We start from the raw sequence: 25,378 nt of genomic DNA on the forward strand, positions 1-25,378 counted from the left end.
ATCTGCGCCAATTACCACGATTTCCGAATTACTTGTGACCTAGTTTTGAGCTTTGTAAATAATATTTTGTACGATTTCTGTGCCCTAAACATTCTATAGCTTCCTGTTTAACCATAAGCTCGGCTTGAAAGACACCATTCTGAAAAAGTTTTACTATTTTTTTTTTACTACAACTTATGTAGATTTAAGACACTGTGCGCTGCTTGAAGTTAGCGTTAAAGCTACGTAGAAAGGATGACAAGGAAATGCAGCAAGTGCTATGTACATTAAGCTGTCAGCAACACTCAACAATTCGCACAATTTGTTGAAATGTTTTGTTTGATATGCTGAGATGATTAAATGTGTATGTACGATTTGAGGAAGCAAAATTCTGTTGATGGTTAGAACAAAACAAAATAATATGCATACTTGTGTAAATGAATTAATTTTATTGTTTCACAATGGAGTTGAGTTGTAATCAAGAAAAAACATATTATTTACGTAATGTTTTAAGGTCAACATGTTGCACTAATTCAAATATGCCACCTGAGGTAGCATTACTTACTTTACAAAACAACTTGTTTTATGAATGAATATTTTATTTATTTTTGTATAATTTTTTTCCTATTGAATATAACTTATGTAAAATAACTTTGCTTTAACAAATACCCAAATCAGTCAAGCCATTTAAGTTCTTTTGTATAGGTTCATGTGCGTATGTCTGCACGCGTGGCTGCAACTCATCCAACTTCAATTACCATAAATGCTTTGTGTCCATTTAAAAAATTTCATTGAAAGCCTAAAATGCAGTTAGACAATGTTTCATGACTACTTTTACACTTGGTTCCTATTAAAGAAGAATACCAATGTTAACTATTTATTTATTACTTACGAGATACTTAAACGGATGTAAACATTTAAGTCGTACTAATAAAGTATCTGGTATAAGAGGCCTCAGAACAAAAGAAAAAAAAATATTTTCAAACCATTTATATTAAATTTTTTGGTTTGAATATTAAATTTTTTTATGGACTACCTAAAAAGGATGGGTAATACGATTCGTGTATTATTGGTTTTAATAGCATTATTTGTGTTCTTTTCATTTTCTAGGCGATTCCAACTCATTTTCATTAAAAATATTTTCCAATACATATTTACGTATGTACGTAAATTTACGTATGTAAATATGTATGGAACTCTGTGGTCATACTCACAACCACAAGGGAGTGCCACGGGGTATGATCGTTTTTCTGCAGCACGACTTTAGGTACTCAATCTTGAATTTTGCGTTTACGTTCGCGCGCACTATGGTCAACGTAAGCAACTAAGCGTGATGCGGTAACCAAGCCGTGTGGAGCCTTGGGTCACGGTCGAAATAGGGGGAGCATTGGTGAGGCAACTCCGACATATTCTGTTAAAGGACACTAAACATTGGTTTGCGGGCCTTGGGCCTCCTTATACAAAAAAAGTCAAACAGCCTCTGGTAGGAAACTCGCTAAAAAAGATATATGTTTACCTGAAATGTTTAGACCTGCTACCAGGAAGGTGTCTCTTAACCCTCAAACGGGTAATGCCATAAAAATGCTCAGATCAAGCTGATATTTTGTGGCAAAATATTCTTAGGTTTGAGTTTTCAAATAAAAACTTCGTCTGCTTGGCCAACGAGCTGGTAAGAGGGGGACAGAAATATCTGAAGTCAATTCTGCTCAAACTTCGGGCATGCATCTATTCTCCTGCAAACACAGACCAAAAGCCGAACTCATTAAGGAAGTAAATACCAGGTGGGCTGTGGAAACCACCTGTCATACTACCACTCGACTCGACTGGATCGCTCTTGTCGATTTGAGCACTCACGAAAAAAGGTTAGGATACCCCACCAACGATTTTTGGCGCAGTCGCAGAGACAAGGAAGAGGGGGTGGAGAGAACCGAAAATTATCTCTGCCACTATCCTGCCGTGGCCAACACGCGCAAACCATTATTCAATAAGCGCTTTTGAGATTGTCTAGCCCGGGGATGGGCAGATTTTTGGCACTTACAGCGGTCAAAGAGCCAGCAAGTGCTATGCAAGAGGTAAATCAGTTCTCATGGTAAAGGGGGTGTAAAACATACATTAAAAGCATCATATATATGAGTAATGAGAGTCAGAGTACATGAAATTTTAATACGCTCTTCTTCTGCCTTCATGCTGGCTCTTGATGTTACCCCTCATCTAGCACCTAAATGCACCAAGCCGGCTCATAAGTTCAAAAGGCTCCTGGAAGCCACTTTGCCTATCTCTGGTCTAGCCGACCTAAGCTCGGTGAACGTTCTTAACTTTTTGTGCAACATAGTATATAAAACGCACTCGGTATTTCAGTTACTAAGGAAGCGAAAGAAACAAATGGCTTCGGCCAGCGGGACAACACAACCAGCTTTTCCAGCCGCCGTGCTCTGCGCGGTGGCAGCCGCTATAACCAAACCTAACCTTTTTATGATAGAAATAATCGACATCGTCTCAAGGCGGTCTTGTCGGTTTGCATGTGAATAAACTTGCAAGTATCTAAGTTTTTAAACCAATTTTGTAAGGAAGCATAATATTAAGGTAATATTCTTAAAACTAAAGATTTTCATTTTATTTCGAGTTACGACTAGGGCAGGCAACGACTGACCTCATCTTAAAATTTATGAATTTTTATGATGATACTCCTTAAACCAATTTTTATCAGCTGTGCTACATAAATGAGGGTCACAGGTGATTTGTAAATCGGATTTTCCTTTTCTATCCATCCAAATCGTGAAATGATCTTGGCCATCAAATCGAACATCATCCACTAGATGCACAGCTCTTCTTTCCATCATTGAGGAGCCAGGCTATTGAGATACCGAACGGTCAATACTTTGCACTCATGGCTGTCTACGTACAGGCCGTTTTTCTTTCGAAAGGTGCATTTTTCATATCAATGCCAAAAAATGAGCAAAAGGCTACGACGAAGGATCTTCCCGCTGACTGTGTAAATATTTATATCTACTTATGTAGGTTGTGAAAAAAATAATACAAAAAACATATATTTTTATGGCAATTTTTTCAACATTTAATAGCGTAAAATTGTATAAGCTACAGGGGCTTACAATGGCAATGAAAATAAATGCAAACATCACACTGCATGCAGCAAAAGCGAAAAACAAAGGAAAAGAACAAAGGCACTTTTGCGGTTACAAATCAGCACAAAGGAATATACGTCAGGTGACTTTCAGCTGGCAATCAAGCAGTTTTTGTTTTTGTTTTTAACGCGAAGCTTGCGGGAGGGAAGATAATCAGTAGCCGCAAAAACCACAACAAGCAACGCTTCAAGTTCCTCAACGAAAAAACGCTTAACGTTCTTATGAAAAAGTTAATAAATACTTCTGCCAATGAAGTAATCCTTGGGGGTGAAACTTTTTTAGCATTTTCAATTTCAACGGCGTCATCGACAAATTTGCGCAAACAAGCCACGTAATGGATTTATAGAAAATTTTAAATTTTCTGCAATTTTTCATTGTAGGTAAAACCACGTTGTATTTGTACAATATTTAGTATTTAAATTCTTTGCCAATTTGCGTATGCATTTTTTTATTTCTGTTGCTTTTTTTTTTAGTAATAAATATTTAATACTTTTGCAATGGAACTCACCACCATACTGATGAGATTTCATATACTATGTATGTATGTATGTATATTATATGTAAGAGTATGTGCGTTCTGTATATGCATCTAGAATTTTTTAGACAGCTGGCAGCGCATCAGGGACATGACATAAATTCCCTGTGCATAATGTCACTTTATTGCCATTGCCAGCCTTGTTTCCTCATTCGGACGACCAAGCGTTCACGGTAGCATTCGTGCTAAGTAAAGTATGTATGCATGCATATGAAAAATATATATTTTATATAGCGCCATTAAAAAACATACTTATTTGCATAGCTACATGCCATATCGGCCTATAGCTATATATGTACATATATATGGCAGTATTAAAAGATCTTTGCAATACTTTCCATATTGCCACCGACACGACTGGCTGGCTATTTTTTCTTGTTGTCATAAATGAGTATTTTTTCACAATGTTTGATTTGTGTGTTGCACCGACTGTCAGCAGTGATTTAAATTCTTTACATCCATCTTTTTGCACGTTCTGCATAAGTGCCAGTAAACAATGTGCAAAATAAATAGAGATCGTAATTAAGTGGACAGTGACTTGAATTGTTTTTGAAGCAGACGGAAGAATGCCAAAAATTTCAAGGTCACTAAAGCTTTAGCCATGCTTAACAAGTGGCAAGTTAATAGCCCAACGTTGGCATGAGCATTTAATAGGTACCAAAGAAAAGACTTTTGCTTTTACATTTTTCTGATGGCGCTCAAACTGCAGTACGTGAGGAAAAATTACCTAAAAGCAAGACAGTTGTAAATTTAGCCATTTATCTTGAAAGCTCTTTACTGGAGCTTTTAAAAATTTAATTTAATTAAAAAATATATTTTTCTTTTAAGAGCAATAAAAACAAATAAATGAAAGCAAATAAAATAAAAAAATAAAAATGATACTAAAAAATAAATATAAGAAATTTTAAAAATGAAATGAAACAATTTTTTTTTTCACAAAAAAATCTAAAAATTAACTTAGAGAAAAATAAATCGAGCAAGAAGGGAGCTAAAAATATATATAATTTTAATTTTAAAACAAAATCTGAAAATTAAATTAGAAAAGAAAAAGTTTAATTTGAGAAAAATAAATAAACTATGTTTCTAAAAATTAAATTCAATTTGAAAAAATATGTTTCGTTTTTAAACAATCAAATCTAAAAACTAAACGAGAATTTAAGTAAAAGAAGAAAAATTAATAAATTTAACAATTAGAAAAAATCAAATAAGTTCCTAAAAATTAAATGAAATAAAACCCTAAATAAGAAATGTACACCTATATTCTTATATTTAAAAGATAAAATATAAAAATTAAGAAAATATTTAATTTGGAAATAAAAATATTAAAGCAGAAAATTAAATTTAAAATAAAAATGAATCAAAAAGAAAAAAAAAACCGCTACCTGAGAGTCGAACTCGCGCCTCTCAAATGGCACGCCTGTGCTTTGTTCGCTCGGCCATTGCGACTATTGGAGTAGTGCGAGCTAAATGATATACAAGTGCTTTCTCCCAAAATAGATTTTCTGCACGAGTGGAGAATGAGAGTTTATTTCGAAAAATTTTCTGCTAGAATAACAAAAGTATTTCACTTTGAGCAACGTGAGTAACCAATGGGGAGGTTTGGGTCACAATGGAATGGAGTGAGCGTCACTTTTACGTATTCGTCTTAAGGATTTACTGTGCAGATCTTTGACAGCAATTATTTGTTTTATTTTAATGCATTTTTTTCAGACAACTGGTACTACAGGCTTTGGTAAACTTATTCATGCAGCGGTACTCAGTTGAACAAGTTAAACAAGCCCAAAAGTGTTCCCAACGTTTTATTAAAATAGTCGTTCTGCAAGAATTACATATCGCGCCTTCGGATCGTACTTCATCGAAAATGATGTCGATAAAGCTAGTATGGTGAACGTTGTTGAGATGCGATAACATACTTTTTATGGTCTGAATGAAATGGCAGGCGAAAATATTTACTTTCAACAGGATGGTGTCACTTGCCACACAAGGCATGAAACAAACATGTACTCGAAAACTGCATCAATCTCTGGCTGTGGTTTGGGACCAGACAAAAAAGCTTCAGCTGTCAGCGTGATTTTAGGGTATTCACCTGATATGTCCGAGCGCTGAAGAAAATTGTGAGATGTCCAAACATCTCTATTGTGAAGACTTAGACTTTTCGATGCCACCACCGGACAATTCCGTCTCCACGATGAAACTTCCGATGACGGATTGATGCTGATCGACTACGCCAGGGTCCGAAACATGGTGGGGTGCAGTCCTAGGTTCCAGCATATAGAGATCCATTAAGCTACACGGCTCTCTGCAGATCAATAAACGAGAAGATTAAAAACGGTCGTTTCTATAGATCAAACTTTGATACATATAAGCTTGCCGCGTGGTGAAGAGTGGGTCAATAACTGCCTCTCTGCCATATATGTAATACTCCTATATTGGCAGTAAGAGCTAGTACCGTCCGAAAACACTACGAACCCTGCAGGGAAACCGCGGACTAGTGAATCAAATTTCTAGTTTCGTACTAGGTCTTTATCGCCAAAAATGAACTAGTCCGATAGGAACTAGATCCCCACCAGCCTAAAATCAGCGAAAAGTGGTACTTTTAAAAACTATTTTTTTTTCAGTTTTTTTCACTAGAAATCTATATCTAAAGTGACGAATTTAGAAATGGTTCGGAACTATAGAAAACGGGATGCAGAACGAACTAGATCGTATTTGTCGAACTTAGAACCAGTTCGGAACTATCGAATAAGGGATGCAGCGGGGGGCTTGTTTACTTTACATAGATATGTGTTCGGCGTCTTTTTCGTTCAAATGCGCTTCTATTCTGTGCTTCGCAGATGCTTTTTCATAGCTTGGTAATACAAAACTAACATTTGTGTTAACATTTCAACATCTTGGGACCGTCTGGAATCTAAGAAATAGCAGCGCGCACCTCTGCAAACTCAGCTACAGCCAAAGGTACATTTCTTACAATCAAGCAAACAAATTTAATTTCAAATTGAAAACACATTTCTTTCAAAATAACTTAAAATCGCACACACGGAAAAACCAAAAATATTGAAAAATCATGATACTTTTTTCTTTCATCTGTCGAGTTTAGAACTGGTTCGGAACTATAGAATTTAGAACTAGTTCGGCACTATCGAAAAAGGGATGCAGCGGGGTGCAATTGACACTTCCTAGGACATCGCCATGTTAAATTCGCCAGATGCTTGCATGCAAAAGAGACTTATCGCGAACCAGTACTGGGTCTAAATGTACCAGAAGCGCACCAGTTCAGGACTAGAGGTTTTCCCCACAGGGAAAGAAAAGGAACACATACGTTTATAAATACACATGTACACGACACATTTACAAAAACGGCACTCAAGTACACAATACATTGACAAAAACAGTACTAGACTGTCTCGCTTTGATTTCGGGATGCTTACATTGAGATGTTAGCTTACTACCAATATAGAAGTATTATATATATGCTCTCTGCTATTTACGTCTCTCCGTCTCTCCATTACCTTCCGTTGTTAGTTTGCTTATAGGTATCTAAATGTGTCTCATTATCAAACGCAGTGGTCTTGTGGAAGGCTTTTTTGTACTTTTTGCGTGAAATTTTTGTTTTCTTCATGCCCCCACGTGCCTTTTCCTTAACTCAGTGCTTCTTTTAGGGCATGCTAAGTCTATAGCTTAACTAGAAGCACCTGTGAAATGGTCCACTAGATATTCCATTAGATTTTTTGAAACACCTGGCGCGCTGTCTTGTGGCAAGCGCTTGTAGAAGTCTTCCCGTTGGAGAAATCTTAGGCCGTTTGATACTAAACAAGGCTTCAGTCAACATGACTCCGCATCTTATGGTTCCTTTAGTCTAAAGACTGGCGTATGACATTAAAGTGATATCAATGGTATCATAAACCTCCACATACATACGTTCCGCCTATATCTAGAGGTCTGAACGTGAATGAGAATGACAACATTCGGAAGGAAAAACGTAGCTTTGAGAGAGATCAGCTTTTTATGCCCGGCATAAACAAGGGTTCTGTCTTGATAGCGATATGCAGAGCGAGCAGGCTTGGTAGCGCCTCCAGCGTAGAAGTGGAATTTGTTCTTCTATCACCGTGGTGGTGAAAAGGAAAGAGTTGACGCGGCTGTATAAAAGCGCTGGTAGATCTGAGCATATGTTAGTATGTATGTATATAAAAAATCATGAGGGAGTCGCATAAGTAAAGCCAATCGGTCATTGGAACACATTTCATTCAGATTAATAATATGAGTTCGTTAAACTGATCCACTTACAGAAAGAATCCTCGCCAGTATTTACAAAAATATTGATATATTTGTATTTATTTAAATGCCTCAGATTGCTGTTAAATTTTTTGTAAGTACATATTTACACACATAAAAATATTACTATAACAAGCACTACGTCAACACGTTGCAAAATAATTCATTTAATTGCTTTTCATTCATACATATATATTTTTATATTTTTACATTAATATTCTCAATTGTATGCTCAAGTTCATGACATTAAAGTAAATTAAAAATTGACAGCTGTTGATAGTGTTTTGTAGGTCGCGAAATGAGTTTTTTTTTTCTTAATCAACGCATCAGTATGTAGAATTGTATGATTCGAGAGATAGCTAGGTATATAATTCACAATGGCACTGCAGCTTAAGAACTTACTATACATATACACATAAGTCGATACTTAGTTAAGCCAAAACATCGTGAGGGAGAACTACCGAATATTGATGCAAATGCTGGTTGTTTCAAGCAAATATTACACGCAAAATTTTTTTTTGAATATTTGACTGATATTTTCCTCCAATTTTTGCTGCCATTGAAGGGATTTACCGATTTACACAGACTTCGAAAGGACAATTGTGTTAACTATAAGCCTTCTCAGACCAGAAATACTCTCAAAGGTTTGCCAAAGCCTGGTTCAGAATCAAATATTTTTTCAAGATATGTAAATCGTGAATAACATACTAGAATATGTAGTATGTACTGAATTAGACGAAGTACAAAATAAATATTCAGAAAAGTGGAAAATTTTTGGAATTTTTCAAAAATGTTATTATATTTTAGAATTCTAAGAATTTTCTAGGTTTTATACACAAGTACCATGAACATAAGAATTTTTCGACAATTTGTGATATTTCACATCTTTACATTTTGGGATGCATTTTAGAATAAATAGAATTCTAAAAAATTTTGGAAAATAATTTTGTACATTTCAAAATATTCTCATTTTACCAAAATTTCTAGAATCTCCCAAATTTCGATAGTTTTAAAAATTTTGGAAATTATCCTAAAAATAAGAAAGGTCAAGAAATGTAACAATTTCATAAAATTCAATATTCTTGTATTTTTGTTATTTTCTAAACCTGCGAAAATATTCAAACTTGCTGTGACTTTCAACTATGTAAAATAGTACAAATTCGAAAATACAACAAAAAAAGTAAAAATTGAAAATTAAGTAATTTGAAAATTTTGAAAATTCTGTGAAGTCGAAGAAGTAATAGGCATTTTTCACCAGTGCGTTATAATTATATGATACAAATATAATTTTTTCAGAAAAATAACAAAATTGATCAATCATTACGCAATTATGCGGACGCAGATACGGTCAATAATTGCGCAATTTTGTAAGTGCTCACGATGTTGCAGGAAAAGCGCACTCACGTGTGTTCACAGAGCGGTTTAATTCTTTTCTTCTACAAAAATTTATAATATTAATGTTTATATTACAGATGCTATAGGGGGTCAAAAGTCAGATATTCGAAAAATTAAAAACCTTATAGAGAATAAAAAAAAAAAATATTTGAACTGAGTTTTAAAAAGTTTGTGACACCTGTAATATATGTAGGTCGCAAAAAGAAGTTAAATATCGTTTAAATAAGAGCACAAGGCGGACTACGCCTATATTTTTACTTTTTTAGTTATTTAGTTACATACAATAATTAAAAATAATTTTTTACCAAAGGTCCTATTTCGAACTACGAAAGCTCATATCTGGATTTCGGAGGCTAACTTTGAAAAACGGAGTAAAGACTATTTTACTTATGACTCAATCTCTTTAAAAAAAATTGTTTAACTTCCTTCTTACTATAATTATATAACATATATAATTCCCCAATTACCTTTTTGTCCTTTTGTCCTGTCCTTTTTGCGGGTGTAACAGTGTTATTTTTGTAGTATGTCGCTCGGAATAAAGATGGCCTCAATCGGCTTCGACCAAAAATTGCTAAAAAGTTACACATTTATGGCAGAGAAACCTAATACTATACTAATAATTTATATGGAAAATTTTTTCGCAATTTGGCAAACTCCAAAATTTCCGCTCTTGCATCCGGCGTTCACTCACAGCATTCTCACCATAAACTTGATCGTACACTTGCAAAATTTTTCGGTATGGTTTTGCGGCGTTGTCACTTTTTTTTTAAGGAAAAGGGCATCACAAAGCGTATTTCTTCAAATATTTAACTCATTTTCAAATTAGTTTAATATTTAGCACGAGCAAAGAATTAGAGAACTGTCTTCTATAAAAATGTAGCCTTCGAAAGCACGTCAGTTAGGATTAGTGTTGCCAGATGTATTGTCATAAACGCCACATAGTGACAAACATTCGCAGATACTTTTTATATGACCCTATAGATTTTCTTTTTTTTTTTTTTTTTAATTTTGCTATCAAATTATTCTCCGCAACTTTTTATCATTTACATATTTGCTCCCACATGGCATTTTCATGCATGTACATATGCGTTCCTTAGAAATTCCCAGAAATTATGTAATCACTTTTTACTTTTGTTTCAATTGTTTACGTTTAAGTAAAATTATTTATGCATAAATCTGAAGAATGTGCACACTTTCCATGCATTCCTGATATCGAGCTCTTTAAAGTGTAAACAATAAATTTCTCTTATCAAGACTTCCGTTTTCATACGTCACCGTTGTTGGGGGGGTTACGGCGCCTTGCACAATTTTATCTGTTAGGCATGGCGAATCATAGCAGTGCTTATAAGCGCCTGCATACATACATTTGTATTTATATACAAACATACTTACATTGATACTAGAAACAAAACAAAACAAAACAAAAACAAAGCAATATGCATATGAGTTGTAAATAAAATAAATGACATGAAAGCAACAAGCACCAAACAAAAGTCATTCATCATTTGTGAGCGCACTTAAATCGGATTATTTACATGACAGACGTACATACATATGTATGTATGTACATACACATGAGTACGCTAATGTTTATATGTATGTACAAAAATGATATGCACGTGTAAACATACATACTTATGCATACTTTTTTGAATGAGCGAGCATAAACGCTTTGCATGCTCAGCATTGAACCAAAGAAACCAATACCACTAATTGTTGGTTGCCACATGCCATACGAGATATCTCATCACTTCTATCTTGCACACACCGAATCTCAGTGAACCTTTACTAACCTAGACAATTTAGGTGCTAACCAATAATGCATGAGTAGCACTTACATACAAACATACATACAGATAAACACACAAAGGCGAAAAATTTAAACAAAACGAAATAGCAATCAAAACAGTTTTCGATACTATGCTCAACATACAGATGTAAAAGGGGCGTTCCATACCAAAACGGACGAGGTTCACACTTTATGTGTTTGATTTGTTTAAAAATTTTTAGGGTTGATGCATAAACATAAATAATAAACAAATATGAAATTTGAACTTCATTTCGATCGATTTATAGTTTATAGTTCTCCAAATATATCGAGACCGGGTCGAGAAAAAAATTTAAAAAAAATCACACATACGCACATCAAAATTCTCTATGAAAAGAAATATTTTTGAAATATTTTTTTTCTTGAAAAATTTTTCACATACAAATTTTTTCATAAAAAAAATTAGTTTTTGAAGATATGCCATGTCAAAAGATGTTGAAAAAAATCACAATGGTAACTCAGAGTATTGCGCAATATTAAGGTATAGTATTACCGGGTGCATTCTAGAACAATTTGAGTTATGAATTTTCCTTTGCACCAAAGTTGAGTACATTACAAACTTAAAATTTTTTTTAATTTTTATTCGAATTTTTTTGAGTATGCAGTTTGATAGCCCACTAAAATAATAAAGTGCAAGTTTTAAACTACTGCAAAATTGCGTTGATTTTTAATATTTTTAATGCTGTCGGCTTTTTGCCAGTTGTTTACTCGCTTAAAACTTGCACTTCATTATACTAGAATTTAATGGGCTACAAAACTGCATACTCAAACAAATTAGAAAAATTTGTTAATTTGAAATTTACTCCTTTTACTCAATTTCGGTGTAAACAAAAATTCATAACTCAAATTGTTATAGAGTCGCCCCCGTAATACTATACTTAAATATTGCGCAATACTCAGAGCTACCATTGTAATTTTTTCAATATTTTTTGAGATGGCATATTTTCAAAAACTATTATTGTTTATCAAAAAGTTTGTATGTGAAAAATTTTTCAAGAAAAAAAAATGTTAAAAAAATATCTTTTTGAAAATCAATTAAATCGATTTTTTTTTTGTTTTTGTGCTGTAAAGTTTTTAAATATGTAGTAATCAAGCTCAAATTTCCTATTTATTTAATATTTATGTTCATGCATCAATCCTAAAAATTTTAAACAAATCAAACACATGAAATGTGAACTCCGTCCGTTCTGGTATGGAACGCCCCATATATGTATGTATGTATATACATTTGCAGCTAGGCGGAATGAAGAAAGTCAGCTAGCCAGAGTGAAAGAAGGGGATTTTCCCTATTGGTCTCGTTTATATGTATGTGAAAGTCATAAAGTTTTGATCAAAATAGCTACAAAGAACTACTGAGGATTTTGAAATGAATTATTAGCGAATGTGCGCACAAACACACACCTAAGGTTGTTGCGTTTTGTTGGCAAAATGAGGCGTAGGGAAACAAATTTTTCAAGCAAAAGTTAAATACAGAGGAAGGTGATATTAATTTACTTTGAAATTAAATAATAAATATTTGGAAATACATATGACAGTGGTTAATTATCTAGCCGCATACAGTGATGAAAAAAAAAATCGCATATAGATTTGTTTTTAATATTCACAATGTTTATCAAGTTAACATCTCACATGTTTATATAAAATATAGAAAAAATCAACAAACTTTCATTAAAATTTCGAACTCACTTCCCGTGGATTTTCAATAACTTTTTATTATGCCGCCGGTCGTTTGCGTTTTTTTTCATATAAAACGTGCAATTTATAAAAACTGACTTTGAATATTTTTTATTTTTTTTTGCGAACGGTCACAAATATTTTTTTTTTTTATGAAAAAAGTGCAAAAATCCATCCGCAAATAAATTATTTTTGGGAAAATCTTTATTAACTCTAGCATTAATCTTTCTATTAAAATGGAGCCAAATGGAATTAATTATTCTACGATATACACACACTCCATAAGTAGATTAGTTAACTTAAAATCAAGTTTACGGTCAAAACAAAGGCCTGCTCATTTTTCCTCATAACTCGTCAGCATTTAGCTTTGTCACCGCAAGAAAAAAAGGCCACAATTTTAATATGCATATAAAAAGCCAAACAAATTGAGAATGCAAATAAAATATGCTAATTTGATAACGAAAAAAATGAATAGCTCGCGCTGAGCCCCAAAAAAATGTTGCCTAAGCTCAAAGCACTGAAGTATAAAAGATATAAAATAGAAAACTAATTTACAACAAAGCATTTAACTAAAAAGGAAATCAAAACGAAATGCAAAAACAAAATTAAAAACTAGATAAATAAATAAATATAAGCGAACAAACAGCAAAGATTATTGCTCCACAAAGTCACAGCAAAAAGAGCTGAGTAAGTGCGTCTAAGCGCCAGATTTCAATCAAAGCTAAATTATTATGCAGATACTTGCGAGCGATAAGCGCTTACTAACTAAGTTGTACAGTAAGCGCAGCAGCTATGTAGGTATGTATGTATGTACATTAGGGCAGGTTGATATGTATGGATGAAAAAAAAATAAAAATCGTATAGCAAAAACGTAATCTACATTAAATTCTAAGAAAATTCTCTGAAGAAACCATGGGTCTAAAATCAAACCCTAATCCGCGCCCCTCGACTTGAAAATTAACAATTTTTTGAGTGCAATTTTTTTTATTTTGCATTTCCAATCTTTTTTATTAAATTATGAAAGCAAATTTTTTTATCTATGTTCCATATAAAGATATTAAATATAAAATTATATACAAACTTTTTTACTTGGGTGAATATTTTTTTAATGAAAAAAAATGTTGAGTGTAGAAGAAATATAAAGGGCAAAAGAACTACCTTACTAAACAATTTTATTCAGAAAATTCGATTTCTTTTTGGAAAAACCTATTTGTTCTAACATTTATTTTTTTTGGCAAAGGCGGCCATATAAATTTTCAAGTCGAGAGGCGCGGATTAGGATTTTATTTTAGATACATGGTTTCTTCGGAGAATTTTCTTATAATTTTATGTAGTTTATGCTTTTGCTATACGATTTAAAAAAAAAATCAACCCGCCCTAATGTACATAGTATGTATGTAGCGCTGCGACTGGTAGGAGATGCAAAATAAAAAAGCTGGTTGGTGGTATGGCGATATTTGCGCGTGCTTGCATAACAATTTGTGCGTACTAATTCCTTTGCATAGCTGTGTGATTGCTTCATGTAAATTGTGACGCTGAACTTGAAGCATTCCGCTTGCTGTGACAGTGACATTTGAAAGCTTATCCATGTAAAATGACTAGAAGTTAGTGAGCGATTGTGTTTGTATCTAAATCACTTGCGTTTTAGATTTCTCTTTGCGCAAGCTCGCAAATAGTATTGGCAAAAATGTCTGTCTTTTATGAAATCTAAACAATTTTAAATTTTTTTTTAAGCTAAACGAATTCGCATGCGTAATATATTAATTTTGAACTGCTCCACAAGCCACTATTAGTAAAGGTTTAGTATGAGAAACGGTTGAAAAATTAGCTTGGCGGCATTCGGATGATTTGCTTAGTTGTAAGACTTGATTTTTATAATAATTTAATTTCATTAGAGGGAGCGGTCGTATAATTTGTAGACCAAACAGCAAGACCTCAGCGCACTTAAAACGTAAGTCCAGTGCTCTTGGAAATACCGCACGAAGCAGCTTAACTGCCCTAATCATAACTGAACCATCAAACTCCAAAACGAGTATACAATAGGCGCAACCGTGCCCGCCACTAATACCATGATACGTCTAGTACGGTAAATCCTGAGGCTTATTTAGGTTAGGTTAATGGGGCAGTCAGTCCAAAAGAACAACTTACTTAAACCCTGATACCACTGTGAAACACAGAAACCTCATTGACTACAATTCATGAAATAATTCAGAAGCTCTTATGAAGCGTGGCATTGCTTTTATTCCAAGTTCGTTGAGAGAGCTAAATAATTGTTTGCCTAAAAAGTCTGCTCTGCTCTTAGCTAAAGCTGGGCAACTGTAGAAGAAGTGTTTCTTCCTCTTTCTCATCTCTGCAACTTTTTTAAAATTCATGGGAAAATACTCCTAATCTCAAAGAGTTCCTACAAAGTAGGCAATGGCCGGTTACTTACACAGGCCATGACCTTCAAAATGTCCTTTCTTGGGAGGCTGAGCAATTCTTCTGTTTGTTTTTTTTTTTCGAATTGCGGCTATAGCCCAGCAGTTCTGCAAGTGCGCTAATCTAACCTTGGCCTATTGGCCTCTTGGGTTAGGCTATTTCTAATCATTAATTTCTGCCTCTGTTATCAAACAGTTGGTACCTTTCCTGACTTGTTTATTGGTCCTGCAATTTCCTACTATATTTTTTATGTCCCGGGACCTATATGAAGCTGGCCTTGAAAGTGGTGGTAACTTCATTTAGGGCTGTCAAGCATTCCTGTATACCATTTGATCTTCGCATTCCCGCCTTCATTGATTTGATGGCCGCCTGGCTATCTGAGAACAAATTTATCATTGTCTTCATTATGGCGTTTTTATCAAGGTACAGATCCACCTCCTTGATGGCTAGAACTTTTGCCTGATAAACGCTGCAGTGGTCCGGAATCCGTGCGGATAATTCTAATACCAATTCGTCAGAGAAAACTCCATATCCCAGACTATTACCTAGCTTAGATCCAACCGTGTAAAAATTTAATTCCCTCCTTCCCCATGGTCCCGCTGTTTGCCACTCTATTCTTGACAAGATTTTCGGATCGAAGAGCCTGTCGAAGATGAGTTCAGGGGCGAAGTGCAGGGTTTCTTAATCACAACTATTTAGAGTGTAATATACAGAAACGTGGCCAAAACCGCTGATTCTTCTATAGCGTCATGCTTTTAAGACTGAGCGCCAAATCGGCGGCCATGTGTATATCTACCATATCCTGGGGCTAGCTGTCGGTAGACCTTCAGAGCAAACATCAAACACTCCGTACTCTCTAGTAGTATGATCAGTACTCAGAGAACAGCCTTTGCCGATAATTATAAGGCCAGCTTGTTGAACGGACAAGTAGTTCAACAGAGAACGCCGCAACCCACCACAACTACCCCTTACCCCTTGCGAACTCTCCATTGTCAAGCTAACTCACTGCTCAAGTTGGATCACGTCTCGATGGAAGACTTTATAAAGCAGAAAGAGGACATGCAGTAGGCGAGATAATTTATTTCGAGTTTTGCCAGTAGATCAACAAGTAATGCCACCGAATAATGCGCCTGGACTCGATGCTTTGTTGGTCGGAAAATTAAAAGAAATTACACGAAAACATGGAGGAGGGCAGGATCCCCAAGAGCCAGTGAAATTGTGTCCAAGCCACGTTGGAAAAAGTAAAGGAGCGCTAGTTGATTTCAAGGGCAAATTAATCCAGTTGCTTTTAACGACAGCAGATATATGAAACTGTACAAAGTTGCAATCGATAAAGTAGATATGACAAGTTTACCCATGAGCTCGCCAGAAAGTAGTTAAAGCCTGACATATCCCATAAAACTTCAAGGCGAGAGGTTGGGTATCAGCTACACAACCGAACCTAGTAGAAATGTTTGAGATGCCCCTCCATTTCGACCCAAATAGCGAGCGATTATGCAAGTATGTGTGCCTTCTAATAACGACAACCAAAGAAGGACGACTACAACGAGGCCTGTAAAACCAACGGCGAAGCTATTATTGCCATCAGTGCAAATTACAAATCCCGAAAATCCCGGGATTATGCGCAAAGACTCCCAGTATTTTTGGGACCTTAAAAAGGCCGGGATCCCGTAATCCCGGGATTAACATTCCTTTTACCCACCCTTATAAAAAATGTTCATGTTTTAACTCATTGAATCACATTTATGAAATATAGTGAGGATGATTTCTTCAAGTCAAATGAAGTCGATAACGAATAAACAGTAAGATAGTTATAATCCTTAATAAATCCTCATGAAAACGAAAACTAAAACGATTCTTATTAAACTACTTTTTTTTAGATTTGATTTGAAAAAAGGTAAATAATAATAAATCATAATGTCAAAAGCTAGAGATATGAATACAAACATAATTCAAGAAAAATTGGGAGATGCGTAGATGGCTTAAAGTTATTAAAGCTTCAGTTTTATTGCACTAATTTTTTTTTACAACTTTTTTACAATGCCTATTAGTTCGGGTTATTGGTATTTTTAGTGTAGAGATACACATAAATAAATATACATATTTGTACATTTCCCAATGCATGTTTACAACACCAGATACGAATATACTTATATACATTTTTTTGTTATTTTCATACAAACATACATACATACACATGTACATGCATTCAAAAACATTTATGCATTTGCATTTCTGTGTGGTATTTACCTTTTTGGCCCTTTCGGTTTTTAATCCAGTTTTAGTTATTTCGGGTGTCGCACTAACATCAAATGGTGTCGCATGTGCTGTTGTTGCAATACTGGTGTGATTTGTTGTTACCGTTGGTATTTTGTTGTCACCTTTGCCGGTGTTTTTGTTTGTTTTTTTATTTTTTGTTATGGCTGTGTTTGCTTGCAACTGGTGTTTTTTTCACAAATGGGTATTTTTCATTGCTTCTTTAGCTCAGACAGCACAGCCGTTTTATGTTTTTTGTTGTTGTTGACTAATTTCATTGTTTTATATTCGATTTTATTTCACTATTTACTTCGGCGAGGAAATTAGAGCTGCGCTTTGATTTTGAATTTTAATTAAATTTCGTGCTTGAAATTTTATTGTTGTAATCTTAAACCTTACGTTTTTTTTTTGTTTTTTTGTAAGCGTCTGGCTTACTTTACACTGGCCTTGAAGCGTGGAATTTAGTTTATTTATATTTTGTGTGTTAGAAATTTGTTTTGTTAAATTGCATGGCACAGTGGGTGTTTTCTTCAACCCTAGAAAGATAACCCTACTGAAGGTTGCTGAAAAGGTAACCATATGGGGGTGGTTTGCTTGCCTTAATTTTATGGTAATAAAGATTTTATAAATTTTTTTTTTTTCAAAGATATGAAGTTTTCAGATATTTGTTTATTATTCAAAGGCATCTTATTTATAAATATTAAAAAAAAAATAAATTTTAATTTATCAATGGAGTTACCACCGATTTTAATCTTCATTTCGCGAAAAATGGAGCGACACGTTTAAAAAGCGTATCAGAGCAGGGTTAATGAAAAAGGGTCCATGGGCTGGCTGGTTTAAACTAAGGTTAGCAAATCAAATCTCCGCCAGCTGTTCAATTTAAACGCAAACGTCAAAACATCGCCCAAAGTTTATCAAGATACCGTTTCGGAAGCTGTTGTCCAAAACTAGTCGTAAACTTTCCAGCAATATTCTGCCGGTCGATAGAACTAAAATTGCCAAAATCTGGCTCCAATACCATTTCAGTAGGGAAGTGAATACTGGACTTCCTCTAAGGAATCGCCCTTCGGCAGTCCTGATTTAAAACCGGTGGACTACAAATTATGGACAGTTTTTAGTAGTAGGTATATGGAATACTTTTTTTTCGTTCAAAATTGTTGTCTAAAAAGGATTGCAGACAAACTAGCATTTCTTTTTTAAGAAAAAATACGTTATAAAATTTAAAATTGTAACTACTTATGTTAGTATTAAATAATAAATTCTATCAAGTTTGAAAAATATTTAAAACTATATTTGAAAACTTAATTTTTAGAAAAATCCAGGCAATTGAAACTCCGGGCCCGGGGGTAAAATGTATGTTGACAGGTGGAATATGAAAAATTTGGGAACCTAAGCAAATAGCATTAATTTTAAAATCCCAACTAGTCGCTTTATACAATGAAGATGAGACTGAAAAATACGACTGTTTACAAAACAATTAGAAGGGTCATTATGCTATGTGCATGCGAGGGTAGCTCTCAAATAACGAGACAACCACTCTTACAGCAGAAGTACTTAGCAAGCATAAAATGAAAGCGATCGACAGCTGTTTAGCTTCCTCTTTTAAATGCAGCGTTTCCGTTTTCTGTAAACAAATTCGTATAGCCGTAGTATTCGTTCGCATTTGCGTGGTTTGTTTTTCGATTCCCCGAAAAAATTTGGAGTGTAACAATAGAGCAATGAATTGTTGTGATATTCATGGTTTTGTATATGTACCTTTACTGAGTTGCTCAAGGTCAAGCTATTTATACTGTGACCATTCGTACTGGTTCTGGCACAACAGTAACGATTTTGAGAAAGTTGTCCCGCTGAATATTTTTTTAAAGTCGGGACGTTTAAGTGTCAGTGCAAAATTCATATTTGTACCGCTTAAATACCGGTTTTAAATGTTTTCTCTATGAATTTAATAGAAGTCTCCGTCCGTGCACTCTAGCCCAAAAACCATTTTTCGTGCGCGACAGCAACTTCATTAAGGGATCCATAAACAAAGCCATCCATAAACATCCTTATTTTCTATGATCTTTGATTATGTTTCCATCATTCTTTCTTTAATTTTCTTAAAGGTTTTTATAATCATTTGTTAAGTTTGTTGTTGTTTTTTAAGGAAACGATACAAATGTGAATTTATTGAAATTATATAAAAAAATATTTGTTTCCTTCAAAAATTCATGGATATGAAAAATATAATACAGTGGGAAGCAGTGATGAGTACGTGGTGATTTTTGTTAAATATGTGCAAGATATTTAAAATTTATTTTTTTTTTTATTTATCTCATAAAAATGTGGTTCATGCTTTAACCAAAACCATATAAATCAAACTTCAAACAAATTATTCATTAAAATTTTCAGCTTTTTGATCTGATTTTTTAGAATTCTTATTGAGTTTTGTACCCCATTAAATTTTAGTATAATAAAGTGCAAGTTTTAAGCGGCTGAAAATCGCGTGGATTTTCGATATTTTTTTTTGGCTACGGTTTTTTGCACTTTTTTCCATACAAGCATCATGCGCAAGACTGTTCGCAAAGAAAATAAAAAAAAAAATAAATAAATGTCACTTTTTATAAAATGCTATAATGAAAAAACCCACAAAAGCCGTCAGAAAAAAATATAATAAATCAATCCGGTTTTCAAGCCGCTTAAAACTTGCACTTTATCATACTAAAATTTAAATGGTACAAAACTGCATACTCAAAAAAATTCTAGAAAATCAAATTAAAAAGCTCAAAATATTTATGAAAATTTTTTAAATTAAGCTACATTTTTATGGAAAAATAACAAAAAAATGTTAGCTTTAAAAACTTTGCAAATATTTAACAAAAATTACCATCAATACTCCCCACTATATATTTTAAAATTTAAATTTTGTGGGAAAACGCAGAGAAAGTGAAATTGTTGTCTTTTCAAACATTTCAAAAACAAAATTGTACGTTTTGATTCGATATCCATTTGGCCTCACCAATGCATCAAAAATCTACGATATTTCAAATCAACTATTTAGGGCATTTGTTAAGTATTTCACTTTATTCTGCTTTTTGGGTTAAATTCTAACCTATATCTTCATTTTTAGTAGTGTTGCTTTTGTACGAAATTATATACACACATTTGCATTTTTATTTACACTTGCCGAATTTTCAAGTTTTTGGATTTTTATTTTATGCATTGAAGTCAAAATCAAAATGCAAATGGAACAATGGCTAAGGCACTTATCACATTTTTAGTTTCATCAAGTTTTGCGTACAAATGCACAAAAATAGTATAGCGCATACACTTGCTCCATATAGTATCTGAATTGATGTATTTAAATATTGTTTGCACGTAGCTATGTATGTATGTTTGTTTGCATACATTTATCATAAACATAACTTTTATAAATTTCTTTCCTTTTCCTGGTTAGGTTGCAACTTGCATTTGTGAATGCATTTTTTATTTTTTTATTTTTTTGCAATTTAGCAAATGTCATCAGCAGTGTTGAATAAATAATACGGAGTCTGTGAAATAATAATGACAACATCCTAGCAGCAAAAACAATTACACGCTCAACTGATTGATGAAGTTAACGATTTTTGGGGCAGGTACTTAGTCATTCAATTGCAAAAAGTTTAACAGGTGAACCAAATTACGATCACTTGGAGCTTGCAATTTATTTAAATTTTTTGTACAGACATGAAAAAAATTTTAGTTTTATTAGTTTATTCATAAATCAATTGCTCCCAGTAAGGAAATATAATTTTAAGCTTAACAAGAGAGAATACTGGCTGACTTCCAAAACGTGAATTGCATTGCATACTTAAAGTATATCTAATGTTTTATAATGCCGAACTACAGGTGGTTTACAATGTATACATACTTTTCCAAAACGCATCCGAAAAGTTATTGAAACAACAGAAACAAAGTTGATGCTTCGTTTATTTGTGGATAACATTGGTGTTTTAAAATTGGAAAATTCCAAAATGGTGGTCCAGAGCCAAGATAAAACGAGCGTAGAGGACGGCTGTCATGCTCGCCACGGGAGCACTACCCACTACACGCACAAAATCTCTGGAAATAATGTTAAATCTTCCACCTGTGGATCTCTACAGCATATTTCGGGCCGGCTGCAGTGCAGCCAGGTTAAATGCGATCCAGCCGTGGATAGACCTCAGATTCTGGCACGCAAAATTACTTGAAACAGACGTAAACCAGTGTATACGGCTATATATAAAAATGGTTTCAAGCTAAAAACAAGGGTGGGTAGCAGGATTAAATCTGACGAGTTCGCGCTAAACGTCAATTTTCGCTTACGGGACCATTGTAGCGTTTTTCAAGTAGAGGTAAACGCGGCTTGGTTGCTCATAACCTTCGCCCCTCCAGGATGGCCTACCGCTATTTATTCTGACAGCCAGCGTGCTTTCAAATCTAACGAAAACACGTCCAAAGTAGCCTTAGAATGCAGGAAGACTCTCAGCCTGCTGGCATTATAATACTCCTTGACTGTTGTATAATACTCCCTAGACACAGGGACATTCCTGGAAACTGCCCAGCCGACGAGCTGCCAAGTAGGGGGATAGAAATATCGGGCATACCTCTAACCTCCTGCAAACACAGCCTAAAGGCTGAACTCATCGAAAAGGTAAATACCAGGTGGTCTGTGGAAACCACCTGCCATACTACCAGGCATACTTGGCCAAAGATTAGTGTAAAGCAATTTATAGCTTTACAACTTTTTAATCAGACTTTTTCTAGTAAAAAAAATGCTCGTTCGGAGTTAGTCAAAAATCGCGTTGATTTTTGAGAATTTTTTTTGTTGAAGGTGATTTGCATTTTTTCCATATAAAGTACATATTTTCGAACAAAAATGGAAGAGACTGCGGGAAAAAAAATTTCAAAAATCAACGGTAATTCCTAGCTACTTAAAAATTATACTTTATATACTTTTAATAAAATTGATTGAGCTACAAATCTGCATACTCGAAAAAATTCTAAAAAATCTGATTAAAAAGTTGAAAACTTTCATGAAAATTTGCAGAATTCTCGCGAGTTTTGCACAAAGTTTACGAATTATATTTTTATGTTTTTTATTGTAGAATGAACCATATTTTCAAACGAAATTAGCGGAAAAATATTAGAATGAAAATTGTTGCATATATTGTGAAAAATTTGCTGTGCCTATACTTTGTTCCGGCATATATTTTTATCTTTCACTCATTCACATGGATATTTTCTTCCTCCTCATGCTCATCGCTAAATACGCTTTGTTCTGGAGGATGAATCACTAAAAATAAATCCATTTCACAGTCTTCTTTATAAATTAAAACTTTAATAACTCAATATAAATCATAAATTTCGAGACGTTTTTAAGAAATCGAAATTACACTTTATTCTTTGATATTGAGGTAAATACTTTTTTCGTACATATACAAATATGTACATATGTAAATATATTTTGATGTCTGCTTACATTCAATGCATGTATGTATGTATGTATCTAGATTGACATTGATAAATTTTCACTAATCCTCTTGACACTGGTTTTTATTAAACATATATGCATATTTACTAATAATTACGATTGATTCACACACTTTTTGCATTATCACAAAATTCAGCATCACCCACCTTCGTTTTGAGCAGCACAAAAATCAGAGCAAAAAAAACGTCAACGAACCGAAATTCGCGCGCCTTTTTATCAATAATGGAATTTCTTTCACTGCCGCACTAATTCGTTTTATTTATAACTTTTGCTTTTTTATTTGCATTTGTGTACACATGTATGTATGTATATATAAAATCTTCATTCCAACTTGCAAATATCAACAACTTTGGATTTTTTATTTTATTTTTTAGATCTTCTTCATCTCTTCAACTTTTATTATTTTTTTTTTACTACTTCGAATGCCGACCGTTGCCAACAACGACCAACCAACCAACGAGATTGTCGATTACGAGGGAAACGCACGTTTGTATGCCGTTCGCAAACGAATCGAATAGAATCACACTTGCTAGTCCGTTCCAATGCCGCCTCTGTGCACGTCAAACGACAGACTGAAGCAGGCCGTACACGGCCACAGCGATGATACCCCAAAGCAAAGCAAATCGCACAAAAACACGCCAGCACACAAGGCAGCTGCCAACAGGCCTCAGCAGCAGCACACAGTAACGACAGTGGCGTCCAACAGCAAAACCATGGAGCAAAAGCATCCAAAAAGGTCGCAAAAGCGAGGAAGCCCCCAATGCAAAAATCGTGTAAAAACAACGACGAACAGCCGAGACAGAGCAAAAGGCAAAGTCAAGCAGCAATACAAGCACACACACACACACACACACACACACATAGCACAGCTTATGGCCAAACCGTGGAGCTATGAAGCAGACAAACGCGCAGCAGGCAAATAGAGCCAACGCAGGCAGCGAAGCTCAGTGGAGCTTATACCGAGCGTCAACAAAGTTGGTGAATGTGGATGCAGTCGTCAGCCAGCTCAGACAGAGTGTGGCTGTGTGAATTATAGTATAGTGAGCCAAAAGCAAAAGTAGCTGCCAAGCTTTTATGATCACAAACTTAACTATGTATATGTTTGTATGTATAGCTGCTTGCATGGCGTAAGGTTAGTGTGTATGTATGTATGTATGTATGTACGTCTGTGTGGGTGGTGGCGTTGATGACAGAGGCCGTAGCAGTGGTTGTGACTGTGACTGAGCGTAGGTTGGCTTACTTGTAGGTAGAGAATTGGCGACAACAGCATTGAGTAAAATACATACATAGATACTTATAGCATCGATAGCAAAGGCAAGAGGCAAAAACACAATAACAACGAGGCAAAACAACAGCCGGTCACGATTTTGTCTTCTGAGCAATTTAACTGGCCTAACTAGCCGGCACAGCCAGGCTTAAATGAGAGTGGCTTATTGTGTAGCCTGTTGTCTGGACTGGCTGTTTCGCATTTGCTTATATGTATATGTATGCGTGTTTGTATGTTTTTCTTTGCTGCTTGCAGTTGCTGAGCTGCTGCTGCGTTTTGACGCAACCGCAAACTGCGATATTGCTTTTAAAATGCCACTATGACTGGCGGAGCGTAGGTAAGTATGTTTTTATTAAATATTTCGCTAATGCACACTAGCACCATCGGCGATGCGACAAAAATTTCACCACACAGATGATCCTTCTGTTCGGCTTGCTATGAATTGTGACAGGTATGCAGCAGCATTGGGAATGTTTTGCTCTGTCAATGTCACTAACAATATTGAGGCCAGTTTTGAAGCGTCACAACACTAGTGTATAAATACATACATATTTATGTACATAGGTATCGATATGCTAATATCGAAGTGGAATCAGATTTGATCTTCAAACTATGAGACTAGCTTCAAACTTTCAAATAACATTCTTGTACATTCGCGTAGAATTTAAAAGCAAAAAAATTAATTTGTTGTCGATATAATATCGATATTTTTGCATACAATGTTATCGATATAATGATCGCTTTTATTATCAATTTTTTATAGATTTAATTGAAACAAAATTACTATCGATAAACATGTGCATAGGTATAGCTATCAATATCATCATCAATATGTTTTTTTCATTGTAACCCGACAAAATCATAATTGCTTTTTTTTTAATAACTTTGGGTAGTTTTCAAATAGAATATTTATAGAAGAGGCAATGGACATATCTGTTTCAAAAGTTTACCAGGAAATTACAAAAAAAAATGCATCATGCAGAATATCTGTCGCTGCTGTTTTGCAGTTTTTTCTTTTTAATTTAAGTTACTTCAAAATCTTATAATTAAACGTTGAAATTTTTCTTCTTGCTAAAACGAACGAATGTAGTGTAATGAAGCTGTTGTGCCACCTAGTGAAAAA

General features: G+C 34.4%; 1 long non-coding RNA gene across 1 annotated transcript in view; it reads right to left on the reverse strand.

Moving 5' to 3' along the window:
* Window positions 1–23,523, reverse strand: part of LOC118746905 — a 56,053-nt gene extending 32,530 nt beyond the window's left edge. The window contains exons 1-2 of the long non-coding RNA XR_004993906.1: window positions 23,135–23,523; window positions 17,495–18,036 (exon numbers count right to left, since the gene is read on the reverse strand). This is a non-coding gene — a long non-coding RNA (uncharacterized LOC118746905). The remainder of the gene's footprint in view (window positions 1–17,494; window positions 18,037–23,134) is intronic.
* Window positions 23,524–25,378: the final 1,855 nt, after the last annotated feature.

This window comes from Rhagoletis pomonella, unplaced genomic scaffold (assembly GCF_013731165.1).
Source record: "Rhagoletis pomonella isolate Grant_MI unplaced genomic scaffold, Rhpom_1.0 Rhpom_scaffold_00011, whole genome shotgun sequence".
In the NCBI taxonomy this organism is placed as follows: Eukaryota; Metazoa; Arthropoda; class Insecta; order Diptera; family Tephritidae; genus Rhagoletis; species Rhagoletis pomonella.